The following is a 26,849-nucleotide window of genomic DNA, read 5'->3' as shown; positions in this document are numbered from 1 at the left end:
GAGAACATTCTGCTGCCTGCAACATCCTCCAGCATGACCGGTTTGGCGGTGGGTCAGTCATGGTGTGGGGTGGCATTTCTTTGGGGGGCCGCACAGCCATCCATGTGCTCGCCAGAGGTAGCCTGACTGCCATTAGGTACCGAGATGAGATCCTCAGACCCCTTGTGAGACCATATGCTGGTGCGGTTGGCCCTGGGTTCCTCCTAATGCAAGACAATGCTAGACCTCATGTGGCTGGAGTGTGTCAGCAGTTCCTGCAAGAGGAAGGCATTGATGCTATGGACTGGCCCGCCCGTTCCCCAGACCTGAATCCAATTGAGCACATCTGGGACATCATGTCTCGCTCCATCCACCAACGCCATGTTGCACCACAGACTGTCCAGGAGTTGGCGGATGCTTTAGTCCAGGTCTGGGAGGAGATCCCTCAGGAGACCATCCACCACCTCATCAGGAACATGCCCAGGCGTTGTAGGGAGGTCATACAGGCACGTGGAGGCCACATACACTACTGAGCCTCATTTTGACTTGTTTTAAGGACATTACATCAAAGTTGGATCAGCCTGTAGTGTGGTTTTCCACTTTAAATTTGAGGGTGACTCCAAATCCAGACCTCCATGGGTTGATCAATTTGATTTCCATTGATAATTTTTGTGTGATTCTGTTGTCAGCACATTCAACTATGTAAAGAAAAAAGTATTTAATAAGATAATTTCATTCATTCAGATCTAGGATGTGTTGTTTAAGTGTTCCCTTTATTTTTTGGAGCAGTGTATATGCATATTCTTGATAGCATTTGAAAGGCAACACTTTGAAGTTTTTGGAAATGTGAAAATAATGTAGGAGAATATAACACATTAGATCTGGTTAAAGATAATACAAACAAAAAACATGCGTTTTCTATTATATATTTTTTCCATCATCTTTGAAATGCAAGAGAAAGGCCAAAATATAATATTGCAGTTTAGGCGCAATTTAGATTTTGGCCACTAGATGACAGCAGTGTGTGTGCAAAGTTTCAGATTGATCCAGTGAAGCATTGCAATACTGGACTATTTTGTATCAAGTCTGCCCTAATGTGCAGAATTGGTCAATTGATACATTTTCAAGTACATAACTGTAAAGAACATACAAAAATGATATGGTAATACAAAATGTAAGTTTACACACTCCCAGGAATGTCATATATGATGGATCTAGCTTATACACTAACTTTCACACATCTAGATGGCCGGGTGGGGTGGGTGTGGAGCCAGAGACAACAGGGGTTCAAACTGTAGAACCCAGCTCCTACATTTGAATATAAAAATCGATTTTATCAAACAAAACTATGCTACATTTTATCTCTGGGACCCTTAGGATGACAATTCAGAGCAAGATTACTGAATGTAAGTACATTATTTACCTTCAGAGGTGAATGTATCAAACCAGTTGCCGTGATACGTTTTTTGTTGTTGCGCACTCTCCTCAAACAATAGCATGGTATTTGTTCACTGTAATAGCTACTGTAAATTGGACAGTGCAGTTAGATTAACAAGAATGTAAGCTTTCTGCCCATATATGTCTATGTCCTGGAAAGTTTGCTGTTACTTACAACAGTCATGCTAATCACATTAGCGCACGTTAGCTCAACCGTCCCGTATACGGGACACTGATCTCTTAGAGGTTAAAACGAAAGCTGACAGTCTGTATGTACTTTAACCTCATAGTCAATGTTTGATTTCAAATCCAAACTTTTGGAGTATAGAGACAAAAGAAGAAAAAATGCTTCACTGTCCCAATAATTACGGAGTGCACTGTACAAGGCCCGTTTCTGTGTTATGTTTTTCGAGGTAGTTTCCCATGATGTGTTCCTGACTTTCCAGGCCAAGTCTGTCACTTGTGGTTCCTGTCTGTGTGTGTTAGTATGTGTGCTCACATTTACGTCTGTATGTGTGCGTTTGTGCGTGTGAGTGGAGTTGTAGAACGGGACATTCCCATGTGGGCTGGATATGAGGCTCTCATCCTAACCCACTGTAATTAATCACCAGGGCCTAGTTTTTCAAAAGTTATCTATCCGGATTTCGGCAATCGGATAGGATTAATCAAATCAAATATTCTTTGTCACATGCTTCGTAAACAACAGGTGTAGACTAACAGTGAAATGCTTTCTTACGGGCCCTTCCTGACAATGCAGAGAGAAAACAAATAGGAAAAATTATAACATGAGGAATAAATACACAATGAGTAACGATAACTTGATTATATACACAGGGTACCAGTACCGAGTCGATGTGCAGGGGTACGAGGTAATTGAGGTAGATATGTACAGATAAGTAGGGATAAAGTGACTAGGCAACAGGATAGATAATAAACAGTAACAGCAGCGTATGTGATGAATCAAAATAATTAGTGCAAATACAGAAAGTCCGGGTAGCTATTGGTTAACTCTTTAACTAACTATTTAGCAGTATTATGGCTTGGTGGTAGAAGCTGTTCAGGGTCCTGTTAGTTACAGACTTGGTGCATCAGTACCGCTTGCCTTGTGGTAGTAGAGAGAACTTGGGTGGCCGGAGCTTTTGACAATTTTTAGGGCCTTCCTCTGACATCGCCTGGTATAGAATAAATAGAATGGACGAATCAGTGACTTGAATGGAGAGTTACATTCTATTCATTCTATTTCTATGCATTTAATCCTATCCGATAGCCGAAATCCGGATAGATAACTTTTGAAAAGCTGGGCCCAGAGGATTATAGGTCAGCTCTGAGAGAACGTTCAGCTAGTCACACATGACCGCCCAGCCAAACCTATGCAGGCACTGCAAAACACCCACCTACACTACTGCACACCATCCTACATCCTACATATGGGCGGCAGTTAGTTAGTTAGTGTTGGGCCAGTAACCGACAGATCACTAGTTCGAATCCCCGAGCCGACAAGGTGAACAAGTCTGTCAATGTGCCCTTGAGCAAGGCACTTAACCCTAATTGCTCCAGGGTTGCTGTTGATAATGGCAGAGGGAGTTGGGACATGTAAAAAACACATTTCCAATTCACACATGTGTATTAATACGCATGTGTGAAATAGGATAAATATAAGCACCGACCACATTATTATTATTATGACATCTGTCTCTGCTGAGGAATTCAAAGAGAGAGAGAGAGGAGAAGAGCCAACAGCTGGCCAAGTCGGGAAAGTTTTGATTGCATTTATTAGGATTTCCATTAGCCGATGCCAATTGCGACAGCTAGTCTTACCGGGGTCTGACATATAACGAAAAAGACATTACAGACAAAATACTTTAACATGTAGTGTGTGTGTGTGCATCTATCAGTTACACATACATGTCAGTACATACACACAACAGGTAGGTCACATGGGGGAGAGGTGTTGTGCTGTGATGTGTTGCTTTATTTGTTTTTTGAAACCAGGTTTGCTGTTCACTTGCGCTATATAAGATGGAAGGGAGTTCCATGCACTCATGGCTCTGTATAATACTGTACGTTTCCTTGAATTTGTTCTGGACCTGGGGACTGTGAAAAGACCCCTGGTGGCATGTTTGGTGGGGTAAGTGTGTGCGTCAGTGCTGTGTGTAAGTTGACTATGCAAACAATTTGGAATTTTCAATACTTTAATGTTTCTTATAAAAACAAGAAGTGATGCCATCAGTCTTTCCTCAACTCTTAGCCAAAAGAGACTGGCATGCATGCATAGTATTAATATTAGTCCTCAGATTACAATGAAGAACAAGACATGCCGCTCTGTTCTGGGCCAGCTGCAGCTTCACTAGGTCTTTCTTTGCAGCACTTGACCATATGACTGGACAATAATCAAAATAAGATAAAACTAGACCCTGCAGGACTTGCTTTGTGGAGTGTGGTGTCAAAAATACAGAGCATCTCTTTATTATGGACATAACTCTCCCCATCTTTACAACCATTGAATGTATATGTTTTGACCATGACAGTTTACAATCTAAGGTAACACCAAGTAATTTAGTCTCCTCAACTTGTTCAACAGCCACACCATTCATTACCAGATTCAGCTGAGGTCTAGAATTTAGGGAATGATTTGTACCAAATGCAATGCTCTTAGTTTTAGAGATGTTCAGGACCACTTTATTACTGGCCACCCATTCCAAAACAGACTGAAACTCTTTGTTAAGGGTTTCAGTGACTTCATTAGCTGTGGTTGCTGATGCGTGTATGGTTGAATCATCAGCATACATGGACACACATGCTTTGTTTAATGCCAGTGGCAGGTCATTGGTAAACTTAGAAAATAATTGAGGGCCTAGAGAGCTGCCCTGCGATACACCACATTTGACATGTTTGACATTAGTGAAGCTTCCATTAAAGAAAGAAGAAAGAACCCTCTGAGTTATATTAGATAGATGGCTCTGAATCCACAATATGGCAGAGGTTGAAAAGCCATAACACATATACTACCGGTCAAAAGTTTTAGAACACCTACTCATTCAAGGGTTTTTCTTTATTTTTACTATTTTCTACATTGTAGAATAATAGTGAAGACATCAAAACTATGAAATAACACATGGAATCATGTAGTGACCAAAAAAGTGTTCAACAAATCAAAATATATTTTATATTTGAGATTCTTCAAATAGCCACCCTTTGCCTTGATGACAGCTTTACACACTCTTGGCATTCACTCAACCAGCTTCACCTGGAATGCTTTACCAACAGTCTTGAATGAGTTCCCACATACAGTTGAAGTCAGAAGTTTACATACACCTTAGCCAAATGCATTTAAACTCAGCTTTTCACAATTCCTGACATTCCTAGTAAAAATTCCCTGTCTTAGGTCAGTTAGGATCACCGCTTTATTTTAAGAATGTGAAATGTCGGAATAATAGTAGAGAGAATGATTTATTTCAGCTTTTATTTCTTTAACCACATTCCCAGTGGGTCAGAAGTTTACATACACTCAGTTAGTATTTGGTAGCATTGCCTTTGAATTCTTTATCTTGGGTCAAACGTTTCGGGTAGCCTTCCACAAGCTTTCCACAATAAGTTGGGTGAATTTTGGCCCATTCCTCTTGACAGAGCTGGTGTAACTGAGTCAGGTTTGTAGGCTTCCTTGCTCGCACACACTTTTTCAGTTCTGTCCACACATTTTCTATAGGATTGAGGTCAGGGCTTTGTGATGGCCACTCCAATACCTTGACTTTGTTGTCCTTAAGTCATTTTGCCACAACTTTGGAAGTATGCTTGGGGTCATTGTCCATTTGGAAGAGCCATTTGCGACCAAGCTTTAACTTCCTGACTAATGTCTTGAGATGTTGCTTAAATATATCCACATAATTTTCCTTCTTCATGATGCCATCTATTTTGTGAAGTGCACCAGTCCCTCCTGCAGCAAAGCACCCCCACAGCATGATGCTGCCACCCCCGTGCTTCACGGTTGGGATGGTGTTCTTCGGCTTGCAAGCATCCCCCTTTTTCCTCCAAACATAACGATGGTCATTATGGCCAAACAGTTCTATTTTTGTTTCATCAGACCAGAGGATATTTCTCCAAAAAGTACGATCTTTGTCCCTATGTGCAGTTGCAAACCGTACTCTGGCTTTTTTATGGCGGTTTTGGAGCAGTGGCTTCTTCCATGCTGAGCGGCCTTTCAGGTTATGTCGATATAGGACTTGTTTTACTGTGGATATAGATACTTTTGTACCTGTTTCCACCAGCATCTTCACAAGGTCCTTTGCTGTTGTTCTGGGATTCATTTGCACTTTTCGCACCAAAGTACATTCATCTCTAGGAGACAGAACGCGTCTCCTTCCTGAGCGGTATGACGGCTGCATGGTCCAATGGTGTTTATACTTGCGTACTATTGTTTGTACAGATGAACGTGGTACCTTCAGGCATTTGGAAATTTCTCCCAAGGATGAACCAGACTTGTGGAGGTCTACAATTTTTTTTCTGAGGTCTTGGCTGATTTCTTTTGATTTTCCCATGATGTCAAGCAAAGAGGCACTGAGTTTGAAGGTAGGCCTTGAAATACATCCACAGGTACACCTCCAATTGACTCAAATGATGTCAGAAGCTTCTAAAGCCATGACATCATTTTCTGGAATTTTCCAAGCTGTTTAAAGGCACAGTCAACTTAGTGTATGTACAATTCTGACCCACTGGAATTGTGATACAGTGAATGATAAGTGAAATAATCTGTCTGTAAACAATTGTTGGAAAAATTACTTGTGTCTTGCACAAAGTAGATGTCCTAACCGACTTGCCAAAACTATAGTTTGTTAACAAGAAATATGTGGAGTGGTTGAAAAACTAGTTTTAATGACTCCAACCTAAGTGTATGTTAACTTCCGACTTCCACTGTATGCTGAGCACTTGTTGGCTGATTTTCCTTCACTCTGCGGTCCGACTCATCCCAAACCATCTCAATTTGGTTGAGGTCGGGGGATTGTGGAGGCCAGGTCATCTGATGCAGCACTCCATCACTCTCCTTCTTGGTAAAATATCCCTTACACAGCCTGGACGTGTGTTGGGTCATTGTCTTGTTAAAAAACAAATGATAGTCCCACTAAGCCCAAACCAGAAGGGATGGCGTATCGCTGCAGAATGCTGTGGTAGCCATGCTGGTTAAGTGTGCCTTGAATTCTAAATAAATCACAGACAGTGTCACCAGCAAAGCACCCCCACACCGTAACACCTCCTCCTCCATGCTTTACGGAGGGATATACAAATGCGGAGATCATCTGTTCACCCACACAGCGTCTCACAAAGACATGGTGGTTAGAACCAAAAATGTCCACTGGTCTAATGTCCATTGCTCGTGTTTCTTGGCCCAAGCAAGTATCTTCTTCTTATTGGTGTCCTTTAGTAATGGGTTCTTTGCAGCAATTCGACCATGAATTGCTGCAAAGCCTGATTGACACAGTCTCCCCTGAACAGTTGATGTTGCGATGTGTATTTTACTTGAACTTTGTGAAGCATTTATTTGGGCTGCAATTTCTAAGGCTGGTAACTCTAATGAACTTATCCTCTGCAGCAGAGGTAACTCTGGGACTTCCATTCCTGTGGCGGTCCACATGAGAGCCAGTTTCATCATAGCGCTTGATGGTTTTTGCGACTGCAAAGTTCTTGACATTTTCCGGATTGACTGACCTTCTTAAAGTAACGATGGACTGTTGTTTCTCTTTGCTTATTTGAGCTGTTCTTGCCATAATATGGACTTGGTCTTTTACCAAATAGGGCTATCTTCTGTATACTCCCCCTACCCTGTCACAACACAATTGATTGGCTGAAACACATTCAGAAGGAAATACATTCCACAAATTAGCTTTTAAGAAGGCCTGTTAATTGAAATGCATTCCAGGTGACTACCTCATGAAGCTGGTTGAGAGAATGCCAAGAGTGGGCAAAGCTGTCATCAAAGCAAAGGGTGGCTATTTGAAGAATCTCAAATATAAAATATATTTTGATTTGTTTAACACTTTTTTGTTTACTACATGATTCCATATGTGTTATTTAATAGTTTTGATATCTTCACTATTATTCTACAATATACTACAAAAACTTTTGACCGGTAGTACGTTTTCTCAACAAAAGGTTATGGTCAATAATAATGAAATCTAACAGTACAGCTCCCACAATCTTCTTATTATCAATTTCTTTCAACCAATCATCAGTCATTTGTGTCAGTGCAGTACATGTTGAGTGCCCTTCTCTATAAGCATGCTGAAAGTCTGTTGTTAATTTGTTTACAGAGAAGTAGCATTGTATTTTGTCAAACAACATTTTTTCAAACAGTTTGCTAAGAGCTGGCAGGTCTGCTGTTAGAACCAGTAAAGGCTGCTTAACCACTATTGGGTAGCGGAATGACTTTGGCTTCCCTCCAGGCCTGAGGACAACGACTTTCCTCTAGGCTCAGATTAAAGATATGGCAGATAAGTGTGGCTATAGAGTCAGCTACCATCCTCAGTAGCTTTCCATCTAAGTTGTCACTGCCAGGAGGTTTGTCATTATTGATTGATAACAATAATTTGTCCACCTCTCTTTACAATATTCAAACTTGCAATGCTTTTCTTTCATTATTTGTTTTTTTTATACATGAGTACGATGGCTCACTGTTCGTTGTTGGCATTTCCTGCCTTAGTTTGCCCACTTTGCCAATGAAGTAATCATTAAAATGATTGGTAACATCAAATGGTTTTGTGATGAATAATCCATGTGATTCGATGAAAGATAGTATTGAATTAGACTTTCTGCCCATAATTTCATTTAATGTACTCCAATGCTTATATCTTCTTATTTTTGTTGAGTTTAGTCACATAATTTCTCAATTTGCAGTAAGTCAGCCAGTCAGATGTGCAGCCAGACTTATTAGCCACTCCTTTTGACCCATCTCTTTCAACCATACAGTTTTTCAATTCCTCAGCAATCCATGGATCCTTAACAGTTCTAACAGTCAGTTTCTTAACAGGTGCATGTTTATCAATAATTGGAAGAAGCAATTTCATAAATTCATCAAGTGCAGCGTCTGGAAATCCTGGGGTTAGGCTGAAAAAACAGAACTAAGCTGATAAACAGACAAAACATTACAGTAATGTAACTGCTGTCTCATGCATACGCACATGCTTAAACACAAACACACTCACTCTGATCAGTAGTGCGTGCAGGCACACACACACACACACACACACACACACACACACACACACACACACGCCCATTCACACAGTCCTTCTGTCAGTTGTCCTTGCTATACCTTGTGGTCTGTACCCAGAACACTACAACTCTTCTACATTGAGCCAGCCAGCCAGCTCGTAGGCCTCTCCTCTCTGTCTATCCACTCCACTTCCCCTGCACTCAGAGACGGAACCCCTGTGGTGGCCGTGTATAGCCCTGTCTGACGACTCACTCTATTATCACCGCCTCAAAGACTGGTGCGACCCTGAATACATTCCCCCCGCCAGACGACTTCATAAAGGATCTGCCTGGGCCTGGGTTCCCAGTAGGGACCTCATCAGTGGCACACTGTAGAGCAGAGGAGTCCCTCTCTTCTGGACCGTGGCCTGTGTGAAGTGGTGTGGATGGAGTATAACAACCCACCACAGGGAGGGAGAGAAAGTGAGTGGGGAGGGTGGAAACAAGATGGGCGCCATGCACTAGGGCTCTGTTGAGGGCTCTGTTGAATGTCTAGTTCCCCATAGGAGGTGATCAGTGGATGATGCAATTGAGGTCCAATGCCTGTCAATCACTGGGTTGTCATGGTATCTGTATTTATAAGAAGCTTCTTGTGTGAGAGGCTTAGTTTTCATGCCCTGATTCTGACCACCTTAGCTAGGGCCACCTGAACACCAAGTAAAACTTAAATGAATAAGAACACAAAATATAAATATCCATCAACAAACTTCTTACAGCCTATCACACCCTCCACCCCCTTTCTCCAAGTCTGGTTGTCAACAGTCAAGCCTAGTAATGGTCTCACCATGGACCATTTCCCCAGCATCTGTCTCAACTCACATCTACTCATCTGAAACCATCGCACATCCTCTACCTCCTCCTCTACCTCCTCCTTTTCCCCCTCTCCTAGCAGTCATACAGACACCTTCGTACATGTTCTCCTCTTCTCTCCTCCTGCTCTTCCCTCTCTCCTAGCCGTCACGGCCACTGAACGATTTCCTCTCACTGGGAGGCTCCTCAGAGTCTCTCTTTGTCTCTCTCTCTCTGTCAAACGAGGCTCCTATTTAAGCTCATTAAATGTTTCCAAGAGAATAGGAAATCAATGGTGCATACCGGTGTGAGAGAACTTTTCTCTTAATTTAATTTCCCCCTTTATCTGTTTGCACATCTCTCTCATCGCTCTTTCTCAATCTCTCTAATTTCTCTCCCTCCCTCTCGCTCTTTCTTTATTGCTTTCTCTCTCTCTAATTTCTCTCTCTCATCTCTATCCCTTTATCTCTCTCTGCAATGTGACTCACAGTGGGGGGAATAGAAGGAGAGGTGGAGACGGTTGCTTTCAGAAGCGATCTCAATCTCCCGTGTGACAGGCACCATAGAGTGAAGCTGTCCAGCGTCTTACGGAAGACTGGATTGTTTCGCACCCTCCACACAATCACAACTGACTTCAAAGTTGCTCTGACCTCATCTGCGATGTTCTAGTTCTGTTTTGGGAATCTATTGTTGTGGGAATGAGTTTGGATTGAGGCAATGTTTTGAAGGAAAGTGAGGGAGCCAATGCATGGTCATGTTTTTGGAAGAGGTAGAGGGTCTTAGTTTCAGAAAATACTCCCACACCCTGCTTGCTTTCTCTGCCTGCTTCTCTCTCTCTCTCTACCTTACTCACACTCTCTCTAGGCTATCTCTATCTCTATCTCCCTCTCTATCTCCCTCTCTATCTCTTTCTCTTTCTCTATCTCCCTCTCTATCTCCCTCTCTTTCTCTTTCTCCCTCTATATCACTCTCTATCTCCCTCTCTATCTCCCTCTCTATCTCTTTCTCTATCTCTTTCTCTATCTCCCCATCTATCTTCCTCCCATTTGCCCTCTCTTTCTTGTAAGGGGTTGAGTTTGATGAATTCTCCAGTGCTGTGGATGTGTGTGTGTCTGGCTGGCTGTGGTAGTGGTGTTTCAAGCCGGGCCTGGGGGCCGGGTCCACACCTTATCCTGAGCTCCTGTAATTGCTCTTTTGGGGCCTGCTCTCTGGCTCTCTCTCTCTCTCTCTCTCTCTCTCTCTCTCTCTCTCTCTCTCTCTCTCTCTCTCACTCACTCACTCACTCACTCACTCACTCACTCACTCACTCACTCACTCACTCACTCACTCACTCACTCACTCACACACACACACACACACACACACACACACACACACTCTCTATCTTCCTATATCTCTGTCTTTCTCCCTCTCTCCGACCCCCCTGCCTCTTTTTCTCCCTCCCTCCCTGTTTGGCTCATTATGGCTTATCCTCACCTGCCCAGTCTGTGACTCCTACTCCACACACACCCACACACATCCACTCAGCACTTTTAGGAACTGGCTGTCGCTTCGCTGTGTGCTATCTGCTATAAAACAGCTTTGCTAATGCTGTTTGGGCAAGGAATGGAAACAATGGAGCCCTGTTTTTTCCCTCCTCCTCTGTAGCTAGTGTCAAGAGCAGTGCTGTTCAGCCCCAACCCCAACCCTAGCCCCATCCGTAAACCCCAGCCCAATGTTCCCCAGCCCCTGGGCATAGTGAGGAATAATGGATGTAGTGGGTTGCAGCTGCTCGGCGGAGGCAGGCAGGGCCCTATCAGAGGAGTTATCTAAGGGCCTGAGTGGCCTGTGATGAATGGCTTTGAGCTCTGTGTCTCACAGATCAATAAGCCACTAACACCCAGATGAGCTAGATGGGGGCCGCTCTCGCCTCCCTGCGCTACCCTCCTCGTCCCCTCCCCTGCCTCCTCGTCTCCCAGCATCCCCCATCGCCTTACCCTCTCATAATCTCCACTATGTTTGTGAACTTTCCATCCATCCATGGCTCAAATGGACCATTGATCTTTTACCCTTGGTTTGTTTTAAATAAAAGCTGTATCTCTTCTCCATCCAAGCATGCCTGGGCTCTGACAGCAGTGATTGCTACGTTCGCGGGCGGCGCACAAACACTACTTTAGACTGATCGAAGTGTAATCTGAGAGGAGGGGAAAGAAACCACTAGCCCCCCCACTCCACCGGGGAAAGGGAGTGTGCTACTTGTGTTACCATCACAAGTCTGACATAAGTCGGTCTTGTGTCAATACACACACTACACTACACTACACTACACTACACTCACTACAAACACATACTACAAACAAACACATACCCCCCGCTCTACACCACAAACCTCTGCTCTGCGGACTGGGATGGAGGGATTCAAAATGAAAAGAACAGAGTAGAAATCTCTCTTCCACAGAGAGACACGCACCAGTCAGAAACGGTAAGCTCTGAACCTCACCTCCCTCTCCCCTGACTTCCCCTGTCTCTTGTCAGAGGGAGGTGTGGTGTGTGTGTGGGGGGGGTCAGAGAGAGCTGCCTCTGTGTCTGTTCATTGTTGCTGATGTTGGCTGGAGGGAACCGGCATGTAAGTCTCTGCTGTCACTTGCAGTGGTGGAAACGGGGGTGGCCCCTCCCCCTGTGGTTTCTCAAGCACCCTCCTCAACGGTGGTGGCCCCTCCCACATGACTCTGCAGCATAGAGCGGCCAATTTATGCCATAAGGAGGATGCTGGCAAGTTGTTGATGATCAGCCCCCTCCCTCTATATGACACCTAGGAGAGGAGCCACCTCCACTTCGACAGCCTCGATCGACACCACCGCTTGTGACAGTCCCTCCCAGTTCTAGAGAGAGAGAGCGAGAGCGAGAGCGAGAGAGAGAGAGAGAGAGAGAGAGAGAGAGAGAGAGAGAGAGAGAGAGAGAGAGAGAGAGAGAGAGAGAGAGAGAGAGAGAGAGAGAGAGAGAGAGAGAGAGAGAGAGAGAGAGAGAGAGAGAGAGAGAGAGAGAGAGAGAGAGAGAGAGAGAGAGAGAGAGACTCTAGTGTGGCCTATGTGTGTTGACAGTGAGCTCTCCCTCCTGGCCGCCCTGCGCTGAGCCAGGGTGCTTAATGAAGCTGGGGGTCAACGGCAGTGTGTGGCTAATTGGCCAAGTTTGCCCGAGGCGCTGGCTGCCTGTGATTGAAGCGTCCAGCGAGGGCCCACTTTGCTGCTGTGCCCCTGTTCCGCTCCAGCAGAGAATAGCCAAGACCCTCACAACACCTTTACTCTTTAGTGAGCTCAGCTCAGAGACTTAGAAGCCCACCCTACTCATGCTCTCTCTACCTCTTACTTTCACATTTCTCACTAGCTATGTCTTATTAGTGCTTTTATATACACATCTATATTCTATATTTGCATTTTAATTTCTCTCACACACTTTCCTTTATGTTCACGCTTTCCCTTTTATTCTCTTTCACCTATTATTTTTTTCTCTCCCTCTCATTCCTAAGACTTTCTCACACACTCGCTCTCACCACCCATCACCCTCTCTCTTCCCCCTCACTTGCCACGGTGCGATTTGGGCAATTTCCATGTTCCTGTTGGACAGTGTCCATGAAAAAGCAGCTTCATTTCTCCCACGACCGTCTGACAGCTAGCTGCTGGGCTGAGTTCTACCACCATACTGTACTGTGTTGAGGTAGAGCGGGAGGGACGGCGGGAGAGAGGGGATACAGAGAAGATAGGGGGTGCCATAATTAGCTGAGCCTCCTCTCTCTCCTCATTAAGGCAGTTCTGGCTCCCATTGTTTGGCTATCAACCAGAGGCATAGAGCTGAGGATGCCGTCTCAGGGGAAATAATAGAAAATGGGCCTCCACACACTGTACCCTAGCAGGAATAGATGGCCTGTCTTAGGCTGTGGTACCTGGGATGCACTGGTTGGATACACACCTCCACTGGCTGAGAATGTGAAGCTAGCTTAGCCCACACTACACACAAATGAGCAGCCATTTTCTCATAGGACTATAGGAACTGTGAAAAGGAGAATGTGATAAAATACATTGTTGTCTGGCAAGGAACAATGGTCCAATTAGGCTATCTGACAACTCTTGGCCAGTACTCAGAAAAGTTGTATCAGGTCTGTCTAGACTTTCATCTCCTCAAACCAATAAAATTGCTGTAAAACTCCTCCCTTTTATGGACGGCTATAAAACAGTTAATCTTAAAAATATGATATGTCCATTGTCCTTTGCTAGTATTGTTTTGTGCAATACAGTAAGAATCTTGGCTCTTCTCATGTACCCTGACAGTGAATAATCACTACAGCTCCCATAATTAATGTTGCTAAAAGATAAATATAATCATGACCGTCAGACAGCTGTGTTTGATTGGAGCCCACTACCCGTTGCCACCTCTGTAAATGTTTCTGGTGTCCACTGTGAAATCTTCTAAGCCACGAATCCACAAACACTCTGAGTCTCGGTCTAGCCAGGAGTCAGGACTGACTGGGGTCCATCTGTGCTGGGTTTAGGGACCAGACGGCAGCCCTTCAATGCATTGACTCCTCCATAATCTGCTGTTTATTTAGGTGAGATTAGTGTTGAATATTTTCCCGGTATTTTACACATTTTCCATCCAAAGAATAAATCAACGTTCTCCCGGGTAACCCGGTATTTCCCGCCAAAACCGGAAGTGTCATTCAAAAGCATTATAAAGCATATAAATAAACTTGTCTGGATTTGATTAGAGCTTTGATCGAAAAATTCAAGCCTGATGCTACCTGAGCCTGAAGAGCCATACATTAAAGACATTTAATGAGCGCAGGCCCAAAAAAGGCCAAATTATTGTGTCATTATCCAATACATATATGATATAGGCTACACACGACAGAAAAACATAAAAGCTCATAGATGTAGCTAGCTATATGCTCTCTTGGGTAAATACATAAAACTAGCTCCAGTAGGCTAATCTTTTTTTAGTGTGAACTGTATTACTGTACTGTATTGTATTATACTGTATTATATGGACTGGAATTATGGAATTACGTTCAAACCTTGATAAAGCACGGAGAGAACATGCGATTCTGGTGCAGCACATGTGGCCTACAAAGTTACAAGTATAGGCTAGCGAATTAGATTTTAATTTTGAACTATAATAGGGCCTATTTGTATAATTAGTTGGCTGACGCATATATACCTTTCATAATATTTCCCCTAATGTTATTAGCCTACCTCTATCTCTCTCTATTGTTGCTTCATTCCTTCCTCACTTTCAACAATTAAATTAAATACTTTTTGCTGTCCTTATCTTCATCATTCTAATAACTCCCTGAATAATATAGGACTAGAATTAGATGCAGAAGGCTTTCACTTCTCTTCACAAAGATTTAAATATGTTATGGGTCTGAATAAATAACTGCTATAGCCTACCGCCATCATGCTTTCGCTCTTCTTTCAAAATACACGTGAGTTCTATTGGCTGCTGTATTTAACATTCAGCAAACAAGAGCTTGCATTGCTCTGCGAATAGTCTATTGGTATAAGAAATGCTAAAAATATAATGTCCAGCAAGCTATTCTAGTCTAGCTTTTCCTGCATGGGACTCCAAGAGCTAAGGAGCGTTTTTTAAGGAGAGAGGCCAGCGGAGCACAGGTCCATGCGTATTGCCCAGGAGAGAGAGGCTATAAATTAGAAGATTATTAACCCTTAATTAATTAGCTAAACGAAAGGCTAATACTGCATTGTATTTATTACCTGAAAGGGGTAGGCTAGGACATTTACAGTGCATTCAGAAAATATTCAGACCCCTTTACTTTTCCCACATTTTGTTAAGTTACAGCGTTATTCTAAAATAGTTTTTTCCCCCTCATCAATCTACACACAATACCCCATAATGACAAATCCCCCCAAAAAAATTGTGTGTGTGTGCAAATGTATTAAAAATGAAAAACGGAAATATCACATTTACATAAGAATTCAGACTCTTTACTCAGTACTTTGTTGAACCACCTTTGGCAGCGATTACAGCCTTGAGTCTTCTTGGGTATGACGCTACAAGCTTGGCACACCTGTATTTGGGGAGTTTCTCCCATTCTTCTCTGCAGATCCACTCAAGCTCTGTCAGGTTGGATGGGAAGCGTCGCTGCACAGCTATTTTCAGGTCTCTCCAGAGATTTTCGATCGGGTTCAAGTCCGGGCTCTGGCTGGGCCACTCAAGGACATTCAGAGACTTGTCCCGAAGCCACTCCTGCATTGTCGTGGCTGTGTGCTTAGGGTCGTTGTTTTCATCAAGGATCTCTCTGTACTTTGCTCCGTTCATCTTTCCCTCGATCCTGACTAGTCTCCTGAGTGGCGCAGTGGTCTAAGGCACTGCATCACAGTGCCAACTGTGCCACTAGAGATCCTGGTTCGAATCCAGGCTCTGTCGCAGCCGGCCGCGACCGGGAGACTCATGGGCGGCGCACAATTGGCCCAGCGTCGTCCAGGGTAGGGGAGGGAATGGCCGGCAGGGATGTAGCTCAGTTGATAGAGCATGGCGTTTGCAACGCCAGGGTTGTGGGTTCGATTCCCACGGGGGGCCAGTATAAAAAAATATATATATATGTATTCACTAACTGTAAGTCGCTCTGGATAAGAGCGTCTGCTAAATGACTAAAATGTAAAAATGTAAATGTAGTCTCCCAGTCCCTGCCACTGAAAAACATCCCCACAGCATGATACTGCCACCACCATACTTCACCATAGGGATGGTGCCAGGTTTCCTCCAGACGTGACGCTTGGCATTCAGGCCAAAGAGTTCAGTCTTGGTTTCATCAGAACAGAGAATCTTGTTTCTCATGGTCTGAGAGCCTTTAGGTGCCTTTTGGTAAACTCCAAGCGGGCTGTCATGTGCCTTTTACTTAGAAGTGGCTTTTGTCAGGCCACTCTACCATAAAGGCCTGATTGGTGGAGTGCTGCAGAGATGATTGTCCTTCTGGAAGGTACTCCCATCTCCACATAGGAACTCTGGAGCTTTGTCAGAGTGACCATCCGATTGCTCAGTTTGGCCGGATCTAGGAAGAGTCTTGGTGGTTCCAATGATGGAGGCCACTGTGTTCTTGGGGACCTTCAATGCTGCAGACATGTTTTGGTACCCTTCCCCAGATCTGTGCCTCGACACAGTCCTGTCTCAGAGCTCTACGGACAATTCCTTCAACCTCATGGCTTGGTTTTTGCTCTGACATGCACTGTCAACTGTGGGACCTTATAAAGACAGGTGTGTGCCTTTCCAAATCATGTCCAATCAATTGAATTTACCACAGGTGGACTCCAATCAAGTTGTAGGATCTCAAGGATGATCAGTGGAAACAGGATGAACCTGAGCTCAATTTCGAGTCTCATAGTAAAGGGTCTGAATACATTTGCTAACATTTCTAAAAACCTATTTTCGTGTTGTCATTATGGGGTATTGTGTGTAGATTGATGAGGAAAAACATTAATTCAAACCATTTGAGAATAAGGCTGTAACGTAACAAAATGTGGAAAAAGTCAAGGGGTCTAAATACATTAGCCTTGTATACAGTGATGATTTTGTATGTTTGCCCACTGACAAAGACATGATCAGTCTATAATTTTAATGGTAGGTTTATTTTAACAGTGAGAGACAGAATAACAACAAAAGAATCCAGAAAAACGCATGTCAAAAATGTTATAAATTGATTTGCATTCTAATGAGGGAAATAAGTATTTGACCCCTCTGCAAAACATGACTTAGTACTTGGTGGCAAAACCCTTGTTGGCAATCACAGAGGTCAGACGTTTCTTGTAGTTGGCCACCAGGTTTGTACACATCTCAGGAGGGATTTTGCCCCACTCCTCTTTGCAGATCTTCTCTAAGTCATTAAGGTTTCGAGCCTGACGTTTGGCAACTCAAACCTTCAGCTCCCTCCACAGATTTTCTATGGAATTAAGGTATGGAGACTGGCTAGGCCACTCCAGGACCTTAATGTGCTTCTTCTTGAGCCACTCCTTTGTTGCCTTGGCCGTGTGTTTTGGGTCGTTGTCATGCTGGAATACCCATCCACGACCCATTTTCAATGCCCTGGCTGAGGTAAGGAGGTTCTCACCCAAGATTTGACGGTACATGGCCCTGTCCATCGTCCCTTTGATGCGGTGAAGTGGTCCTGTCCCCTTAGCAGAAAAACACCCCCAAAGCATAATATTTCCACCTCCATGTTTGGCGGTGGGGATGGTGTTCTTGGGGTCATAGGCAGCATTCCTCCTCCTCCAAACACGACGAGTTGATCCTCCTGTGTAGTTCTGGGCTGATTCCTCACCATTCTCATGATCATTGCAACTCCACGAGGTGAGATCTTGCATGGAGCCCCAGGCCGAGGGAGATTGACAGTTATTTTGTGTTTCTTTCATTTGCAAATAATCGCACCAACTGTTGTCACCTTCTCACCAAGCTGCTTGGCGATGGTCTTGTAGCCCATTCCTGCCTTGTATAGGTCTACAATCTTGTTCCTGACATCCTTCAAGAGCTCTTTGGTCTTGGCCATGGTGGAGAGTTTGGAATCTGATTGATTGATTGCTTCTGTGGACAGGTGTCTTTTATACAGGTAACAAGCTGAGATTAGGAGCACTCCCTTTAAGAGTGTGCTCCTAATCGCAGCTAGTTACCTCTATAAAAGACACCTGGGAGCCAGAAATCTTTCTGATTGAGAGGGGGTCAAATACTTATTTCCCTCATTAAAATGCAAATCAATTTATAACATTTCTGACATGCGTATTTCTGGATTTTTTTGTTGTTATTCTGTCTCTCACTGTTCAAATAAACCTACCATTAAAATGATAGACTGATCATTTATTTGACAGTGGGCAAATGTACAAAATCAGTAGGTGATCAAATACTTTTTTCCCTCACTGTATATAGGGCTATATATCAATCTAGAACAGGATTATCTATTTTTGATGCAATTTGAATGGAGTTGATGGAGAGAGTGTGATGAGGTGGTGATGAAGGAGTCAGGCGCAGGAGGATAAATCACAGAATAACAGGCTTTAATCCGCAAAATACAGGTTTACGCAGAAATGCGTCAAACACACTCCAGGGCACAAAATAGGCGCACTGGAAAATACAAGGCATACGGGAAAAATACTCCCGTCGATACACAATACACGAGCTCCACCGAGCTTCACTAACCTCCACAAATAAACAATCACCCACAAGGACAAGGGGGCAGAGGGAACACTTATACACAGACTAATTAGGGGAATAGAACCAGGTGTGTGTGATTGACAAGACAATTGTGATGATGATTGGGGCGGCAGTGGTTAGTACTCCGGTGACGACGAATGCCGAAGCCTACCCGAACAAGGAGGTGAGGCAGCCTCGGCAGAAGTCGTGACAGAGAGAAAGACTGCGAGAGAGTGCTTGCGTGTGCACTGATTTAAAGCAACGATATTTGAGTGATAGGCTGTTTTAAAACTCTGCAGCTGCAATTTAAAAATAATAATCTTTACAGTTAAAAAATAAGGTGACCCCTGAAAGCCAGATAGATGGGTAAATTAGATGCGCATTTGGTCTTTATATTACTGTAGCATAGACTATCCTGCAGCAAATGTAGGCCTACCTGTCACAAGAAAGCAAGTTACAATGATGAGATGATAGGTCTACATGCATTGTGAACTGCGCCCCATACTGAGATGGGCTATCTGTCCCCACCCTGAGCATTGATGATTCATCATCCAGAGGCCGTAGAGAAGCCAGATTTAGACATTGCATATCATTTAATAGTTCAATTTCACGCCGTTCGTATAAATAATGTATCATATTTTACCGGTTTCTCGCAGTTATTTATCCCGGGAAAAGGGAGTGGTTTTGGTCGGTAAATCTCGGTAACCAGTTTCCCGCCATTCAACCCTAGGTGAGATTCTCTCCCAGATCCCGTCACACTTTCCCCATCCCTGATGCCTGCAGGTGTTAACTCCAGACAAAATATGGTTAAGCTGAAATGTCAGATAGATACCCCAGGTGGTTCTGCAGGCTGTGTTGTAATATTGGGGGTGAAACTGGGCGGGAGGCAAGTGCTGCTCCAGCTTGGGGTGCTTAGGCTACATTTGTGACCAAAAAAACATACCACATTAAAAATGCACATTTCTGCTTCTGTTCTGTTGTTCTCTCTTGTTCCGAGCTCCTGTAGCTTGCTCCCATATGATCATGTAAATAGCATGCTAATGACATGGTCTGGGGTATCCACATGGGTTAGGAAGTGTCAATCATCTTCCCCCTGGGCTTTGCCTTGGCTGTGCCCTGGAGCAAGAGGTGCTTGGGGATGAATAAATTAGAGTGCACAGGAGCGAACAAAATATCTCAATTTCTCTTCTCTTTTGTTGTTGGGCCTGGTGAATCTGAGGCGTGGTACCCCCTTGAGATAAAGAGCTTAACCTCACCCTTATCTGGTGTGTCCACAAAACATGGAGAGCTTTTTGTAGCAATTAGCTTGACATTATGACGTGTTTTACAAATTTTCAGTTACAGGTTGTCACTCTAATTTCCTTGTGAAAATGACTCATTTTGGTCCAACACTCAAAATGTGTTAATTTTGAGAATACAGGCCAAGTAGACTTTCTTTTAAGTTTCACATATACTTTAAAAAGCTCTTTAACCCTTTACATTCGTGGGAATTGCCTTGTATGGATAGGGCTAAATTGAAATGTTTCTTACAGATGAAATATAAAAAGCATACACAACAGTTCACCTGACACAAGACTGAATCCAAACATTACACTGTTGATTTTATGTGCATTTTACATTTACTGTACTTCTCGCTGCATTTGTTGATTCCGAAATCAAAAGAATACTCTGGATACATTCAGTAACATGAGAATATTCCGGGAAAATGTGAGGTAGTTGCAACATAAGATAAAAAAATTTGAAGGGTTTGAGTGAGAGGAATAACTGGTGTCTCCAAGTGGCCACACACACCTCTCCAAAGTGTACACAGTTTCTAAGTAATTTCAATGCACTTTTATTACTCAAACTTGAAGTTTTATTACTCAAACTAGAAGTTGCTTTTTTGAACTCACCTAGCTGTGCTGTTGAGGAACTACGGCAAGCATACTAGTAGTTGTTTTGTTTGGAACACAACCCTGCATCCCCGCCATCACACAGTTACTGTTGTTGTTTACGCAAACCAAAAACAGGCCATTATAAATTGCAATCTGGGTCAAGTGGGAATCATTTAAAAGCTTGTTCTATTGCCAACATGACTAGCTAAGTTATAAAATACGATATTACAGTGTTAGGTTTTCACAGTGCAATTCAGATAAACAGAGTTTTGGTGCACATAGAAAGGAGTCATGTGTGCATTCAGGTGTGTGTTTCGTGGCAAATGTTCTTCACAATAGACAAACAGGCTCATTATGTTCAGAACAACCCAGGGTATGACGCCATGTCATCTTGTAACTGTATATCAAACAGTGATCATAAACATTCACACTGTAAATGACATGAGTTTTATGATATGGAAATGTGAAGTGCACATTGCTTGTATAACATCAAAGTGGTATTTATTATTTCAAAATACTTTGAGTCCTTTTAATTTACAGCATTTCCCTCACTCAGACAACAAAAAAATTGCAAAAGTTGCCCAGTTAACGGGAGGGATGGGAGCAAGTTCAGGATGGCTGTCAGTCAAAACCCATAAAGTGCTGTGAAGCGCAGAGCCTGAGGTCTGACATCATTAGTAGCATGTTACTTACTGTACAGCCACTGCGTTCCAATTTAGGCGCTTATCAGTGCCCAAATCTGCCATTTTCAACCTGTATATGGGTACGAGTGTAAAGGGTTACAAACATACAGTTGAAGTCGGAAGTTTACATACACTTAGGTTGGAGTCATTAAAACTCATTTTTCAACCACTTCACACATTTCTTGTTAACAAACTATAGTTTTGGCAAGTCGGTTAGGACATATGCTTTGTTCATGACACAAGTAATTTTTCCAACAATTGTTTACAGACAGATTATTTCACTTATAATTCACTATATCACAATTCCAGTGGGTCAGAAGTTCCAGAAAAGTATGTCATGGCTTTTGAAGCTTCTGATAGGCTAATTGACATCATTTTAGTCAATTGGAGGTGTACCTGTGGATGTATTTCAAGGCCTACCTTCAAACTCAGTGCCTCTTTGCCTGACATCGTGGGAAAATGAAAAGAAATCAGCCAAGACCTCAGAAAAAAAATGCAAACGCCTGAAGGTACTACGTTCATCTGTACAAACAATAGTACGCAAGTATAAACACCATGGGACCACGCAGCCGTCATACCGCTCAGGAAGGAGACGCGTTCTGTCTCCTAGAGATTAACGTACTTTGGTGCGAATAGTGCAAATCAATCCCAGAACAACAGCAAAGGACCTTGTGAAGATGCTGGAGGAAACGGGTACAAAAGTATCTATATCCACAGTAAAACAAGTCACATAACCTGAAAGGCCGCTCAGCAAGGAAGAAGCTACTGCTCCAAAACCGCCATAAAAAAGCCAGAGTACGGTTTGCAACTGCACATAGGGACAAAGATCAAACTTTTTGGAGAGATGTCCTCTGGTATTGGAGTGGCCATCACAAAACCCTGACCTCAATCCTATAGAAAATGTGTGGGCAGAGCTGAAAAAGCGTGTGTGAGCGAGGAGGCCTACAAACCTGACTCAGTTACACCAGCTCTGTCAGGAGGAATGAGCCAAAATTCACCCAACTTATTGTGGGAAGCTTGTGGAAGGCTACCCGACACGTTTTAACCAAGTTAAACAATTTAAAGGCAATGCTACCAAATACTAATTGAGTGTATGTAAACTTCTGACCCACTGGGAATGTGAAATAAAAGCTGAAATAAATCATTCTCTCTACTGTTATTCTGACATTTCACATTCTTAAAATAAAGTGGTGATCCTAATTTTTACTAGGATTAAATGTCAGGAATTGTGAAAAACTGAGTTTAAATGTATTTGGCTAAGGTGTATGTAAACTTCCGACTTCAACTGTAGATAAGCTCCTTGTTTAAAATTTTTCAGGCACTATATATTCTAAAGATAAATTAAATGTAAAACAATTTCCCAAAAAGCTCACTGCGTTTGTTTAGAATGTTACCCCAGGCGATGCACTCCCTCATACACTTTTGAAGTTGATTCAGGTTAATCATCAGGAAAAAACACTTAAACATCAAAAGTCCTCTTTATGATATTCAGAATTATATAAGTAGGCATCCTCAAAGATGAGGGTGAATAATTCAGTTATAATAATTCACAGTGATCATAACGATTTAAATGACCGTGATCTATGAAAAGTATGGATGAAATTGCAGCGATGGTCTGCAAATAACAAGTAGTCTCCATGCATCCTTGGGGCTAGCTAGACATTTTATGTAATCTTTCTTAAAGGCCCAGTGCAGTCAAAATTCAGTTTTTCCTGTGTTTTGTATCATATTGTACAACAGCTGATGAAACTAACACTGTAAAAGTGTGATTATTTTATCAGTGTTATTTCCTGATAGTTATTGGTTGAAAATTCAATCTACACAGGACATTCTAATGAACAGGTTTGCATGGGCGGGAGTTTTGGCTTTCCATGGTGACATCCACCATGCAGTAAATTGATTGAGAGACAGAGAGAGACAGAGAGAGACAGAGAGAGACAGAGAGAGAGAGAGAGAGACAGAGAGAGAGAGACAGAGAGAGAGAGACAGAGAGAGAGAGACAGAGAGAGAGAGACAGAGAGAGAGAGACAGAGAGAGAGACAGAGAGAGAGACAGAGAGAGAGACAGAGACGTTAAGAGCTGAACATAACAGTATGCCAATGGAAGGGAGGACAGTAGCAGGTGACCCAGCTGTGGTTTGTGACTACTATGAATTCCCATTGTAGCCAATTCACTTGCAGTCATTCTGTTACCAAATCGGTAACATAATGACAAAAAAATCTTTAACAGAATGACTGCAAGTGAATTGTTTTAACATGTTTTAAGCACTTAATAAATCATAAACCAAATTGTTATCAGTAAAAACACTAAGTAATTGGTAGGTCTACCTTTACTTGTTACTTCTGTGAACTTTCATTATTATCCCTTCTAATGAGGGAGAGAAATTACACTGAACAAAAATATAAACGCAACATGCAACAACTGGGACATTTTCAGGTTTCAGGAATTGTTTACAGATCCTTGTAACATGGGGCCGTGCATTATCATGCTGAAACATGAGGTGATGGCGGCGGATGAATGGCACGACAATAGGCCTCAGGATCTCATCACGGTATCTCTGTGAATTCAAATTGCCATCGATAAAATACAATTGGGTTTGTTTGCCATAAGTAATGCCTGCCCATACCATAACGCCCACCAACACCATGGGGCACTCTGTTCACAGCGTTGACATCAGCAAACCACTCGCCCACACTACGCCATCTGCCCAGTACGGATTGAACCGTGAAGAGCACACGTCACCAGCGTGCCAGTGGCCACCGAAGGTGAGCATTTGCCCACTAAAGTCGGTTACGGCGCCAAACTGCAGTCAGGTCAAGACCATGGTGAGGATGACGAGCACACAGATGAGTTTCCCTGAGACGGTTTCTGACAGTTTGTGCAGAAATTCTTCGGTTGTGCAAACCCACAGTTTCATCAGCTGTCCGGGTGGCTGGTCCCAGACGATCCCAAATGTGAAGAAGCCGGATGTGGAGGTCCTGTTCTGTCGCGGTTACACGTGATCTGCGGTTGTGAGGCCGGTTGGACGTACTGCCAAATTCTCAAAAACAATGTTGGCGGTGGCTTATGGTAGAGAAATTAACATTCAATTATCTGGCAACAGCACTGGTGGACATTCCTGCAGTCAGCATGCCAATTGCACGCTCCCTCAACTTGAGACATCTGTGGCATTGTGTTGTGTGACAAAACTGCACATTTTAGAGTAGCTTTTTATCGTCCCCAGCACAAGCTGATCCTGTGTAATGATCAGGCTGTTTAATCAGCTTCTTGATATGCCACACATTTCAGGTGGATGGATAATCTTTGCAAAGGAAAAATCCTCACTAACAGGGATGTATACAAATCTGTCCACAAAATTGGAGAGAAATAAACTTTTTGTGCGTATGAAAAATTTCTGGGATCTTTTATTTCAGCTCATGAAACATGGGACCAACACTTTACATGTTGCGTTGATATTTTTGTTGAGTATAGAACATATCTTAAAGAGATCTGGGTTTTTGGTAATAGAATGACAAGACACTAAGCAATATTTCTTATACTTACAGAAGGCAAATAATTTTGGCAAAACTAAATAAAAGTGTTGATATTAGTTGGCAGGGGTGTTTACTTCAACATTATTTTGTTTTCATATATTTCTAATGCCTTTTTAATACTTTTTCTGCTAGATGTTTCTAGGACCCTTTTTCTATCTGTTTAACCAGAAATCAAAGCCTTTGCTTATTCCTAAGTTTTAGGATGGAAAATGGTTGAAAAATGTATAAATACCTTTAATTTCTAAAATATATAGACTCTTAGCTTTCATTTGACATCAACTTTGATGTGCGCCTATGAACTTCACATGTTAGTGCTCATGTGGCTTTTTACATGGAAATGCCCATCACCATTAATGTAAGGTATTTCATATCACGCGGAGGCATAACAGGCTTGGAATGTGTGACATCGACGAAAATATTGCTGTTCTTCCCCTCAAGGTCTAGCTGAACGATGATTACCTCAATCCAATAGAGGGTATTTCGATACCAACAGCTCAGATCTTCATCAGAGGGCCTACTTTTAGATTTTGCTCATGCAACACTGTGGATGCTAAGTCCTTGGGGTTCTAAAATAATAAAAGAACACACCGTTCCTCCTTACCCATCCTCCTCCCATCCTTCCCCCCCCTTCCCCAACTTCAACATGGTACACCAGCCCTCCAGTATCCCATCACCCCCTGTGAGTATCCAAGCTGTCGAGGCTGACTGGGCTCCGTCTCTCTTGCCAGGGCACGGTTGGAACAGATCCGGCCTCCGGGCCACAAACACTCCTCCACTCGAGCCCCAGCAAACAAGGCCTGCCCCTCGCAACTGTCATCTAAATGCTAAGCGCTTTGGAGCGGCGCGACGGTGGATCTTTTGTACACACTTTATCGCTTAGCACAGATAGTCTTCTTACAACATGTTTTAATGCTTAGTGAGCATGGAGCGGGCGGTGGTGTGTTGTGTTTCAGTGACTGTGGAGTTAGTGAATCATCATCCAGATCTGGCAACACTGTGTGGAGATGAACTGGGCTCATGTTTAAAGACCTCCACTGAGAGGCAGAATCTCAGTATGCATAACTAGAACAAACATTGTCCTGGTTAATTTTTGCTACATGAGGACAATGGGGATTTTTCCCTAGAATCTGGTAGCTGGAATTCTGGAGGGTTAGAGGAAGTGATCCGTTAGAAAGGGATCTTACAAATATGAATCTACACGTATATTCAATGAATATTTTCCTATAACAACTTAGCACTGTTGAAAGATCTGTATGACTCTGTAGGATCTGTAGGAGTATGTTGCCTTGTAAGGAGATGGCAACGCAGTGACACATTTCTTCAGGGCAACAAAGTGTTGTATTGGTTATCTTTCAAATGATCGTGGACCTACGCCTCCAGAGAAGACACTCGCTCTTTGCTGCGTCGCTGCCGACTGAGCTAATCGGCCATCTGCACCCTGGGGCTGAGAAATGTGGATGTCAGAGTTTATGGGAACATAAGCTAAACAGCCAGCAAGGCCTAGCTACTTTAAGAGGAGAGGCGGGCGTGAGGCGAGCGATAGACTCCAGACAAGACTTAACATTTTCATGTAAAATCCAGAGATCTCAGAGTGATCTGCCAAGTTTCTGCAGGATTCACTGGAGCACGAATGGTAGAATTTTCTCCCTCCCCTACTCTCTCCTCTCTCTTCTCTTCTCACCCTCCTCTCTCAAGCACTAGCAGCCACTGACTGGGCGCCGCTTGGCAGCCGTGGGTGATAGGAAACATCTGCAGTAACTGAGTTAGTGTTTACTCGCCAGATAAAGAAAAGGGAGGGATTGTTTTCGGAGGCATGTTGGTATTGGCAGTAGAAGAGTCGTTTACACTAGAACAGATCTCAACCTGCCATGTATGTTTAGATATGAACATTCTGCAGATACTATATTTTCTCTCAGTATGACACAATGTATAAATTGTCTGAAACACTGTCTTTTTTGTCTTTCAGCACTTCTTTACTGTGGCTACCCTGGAGAGGCCTGAATGAACAGGAGAGGGGACGACGAGGGGATATGATTGTGCACTTCCTGCTCGGCAACTACAGGAAGTAATTGAGCTCTACAGGAAGTAAGGACAACCCCCTACAGTTATCCCTGTTACTTTTCCATTGTTTTCTATACTCT

At 43.1% G+C, this 26,849-nt stretch overlaps 1 protein-coding gene across 1 annotated transcript in view; it reads left to right on the top strand.

Moving 5' to 3' along the window:
* Nucleotides 1–26,849, top strand: part of LOC121531740 (plexin-B2) — a 202,625-nt gene that overhangs the window by 45,746 nt on the left and 130,030 nt on the right. The window contains exon 2 of the mRNA XM_041837155.2: nt 26,675–26,793. The gene's annotated coding sequence lies outside the window, so the exon portion shown is untranslated. The remainder of the gene's footprint in view (nt 1–26,674; nt 26,794–26,849) is intronic.

This window comes from Coregonus clupeaformis, chromosome 19, assembly GCF_020615455.1.
Source record: "Coregonus clupeaformis isolate EN_2021a chromosome 19, ASM2061545v1, whole genome shotgun sequence".
NCBI classification, from domain to species: Eukaryota; Metazoa; Chordata; class Actinopteri; order Salmoniformes; family Salmonidae; genus Coregonus; species Coregonus clupeaformis.
The sequence above is the reverse complement of the archived record's forward strand: the minus strand, read 5'-3'. Positions and strand labels throughout refer to the sequence as shown.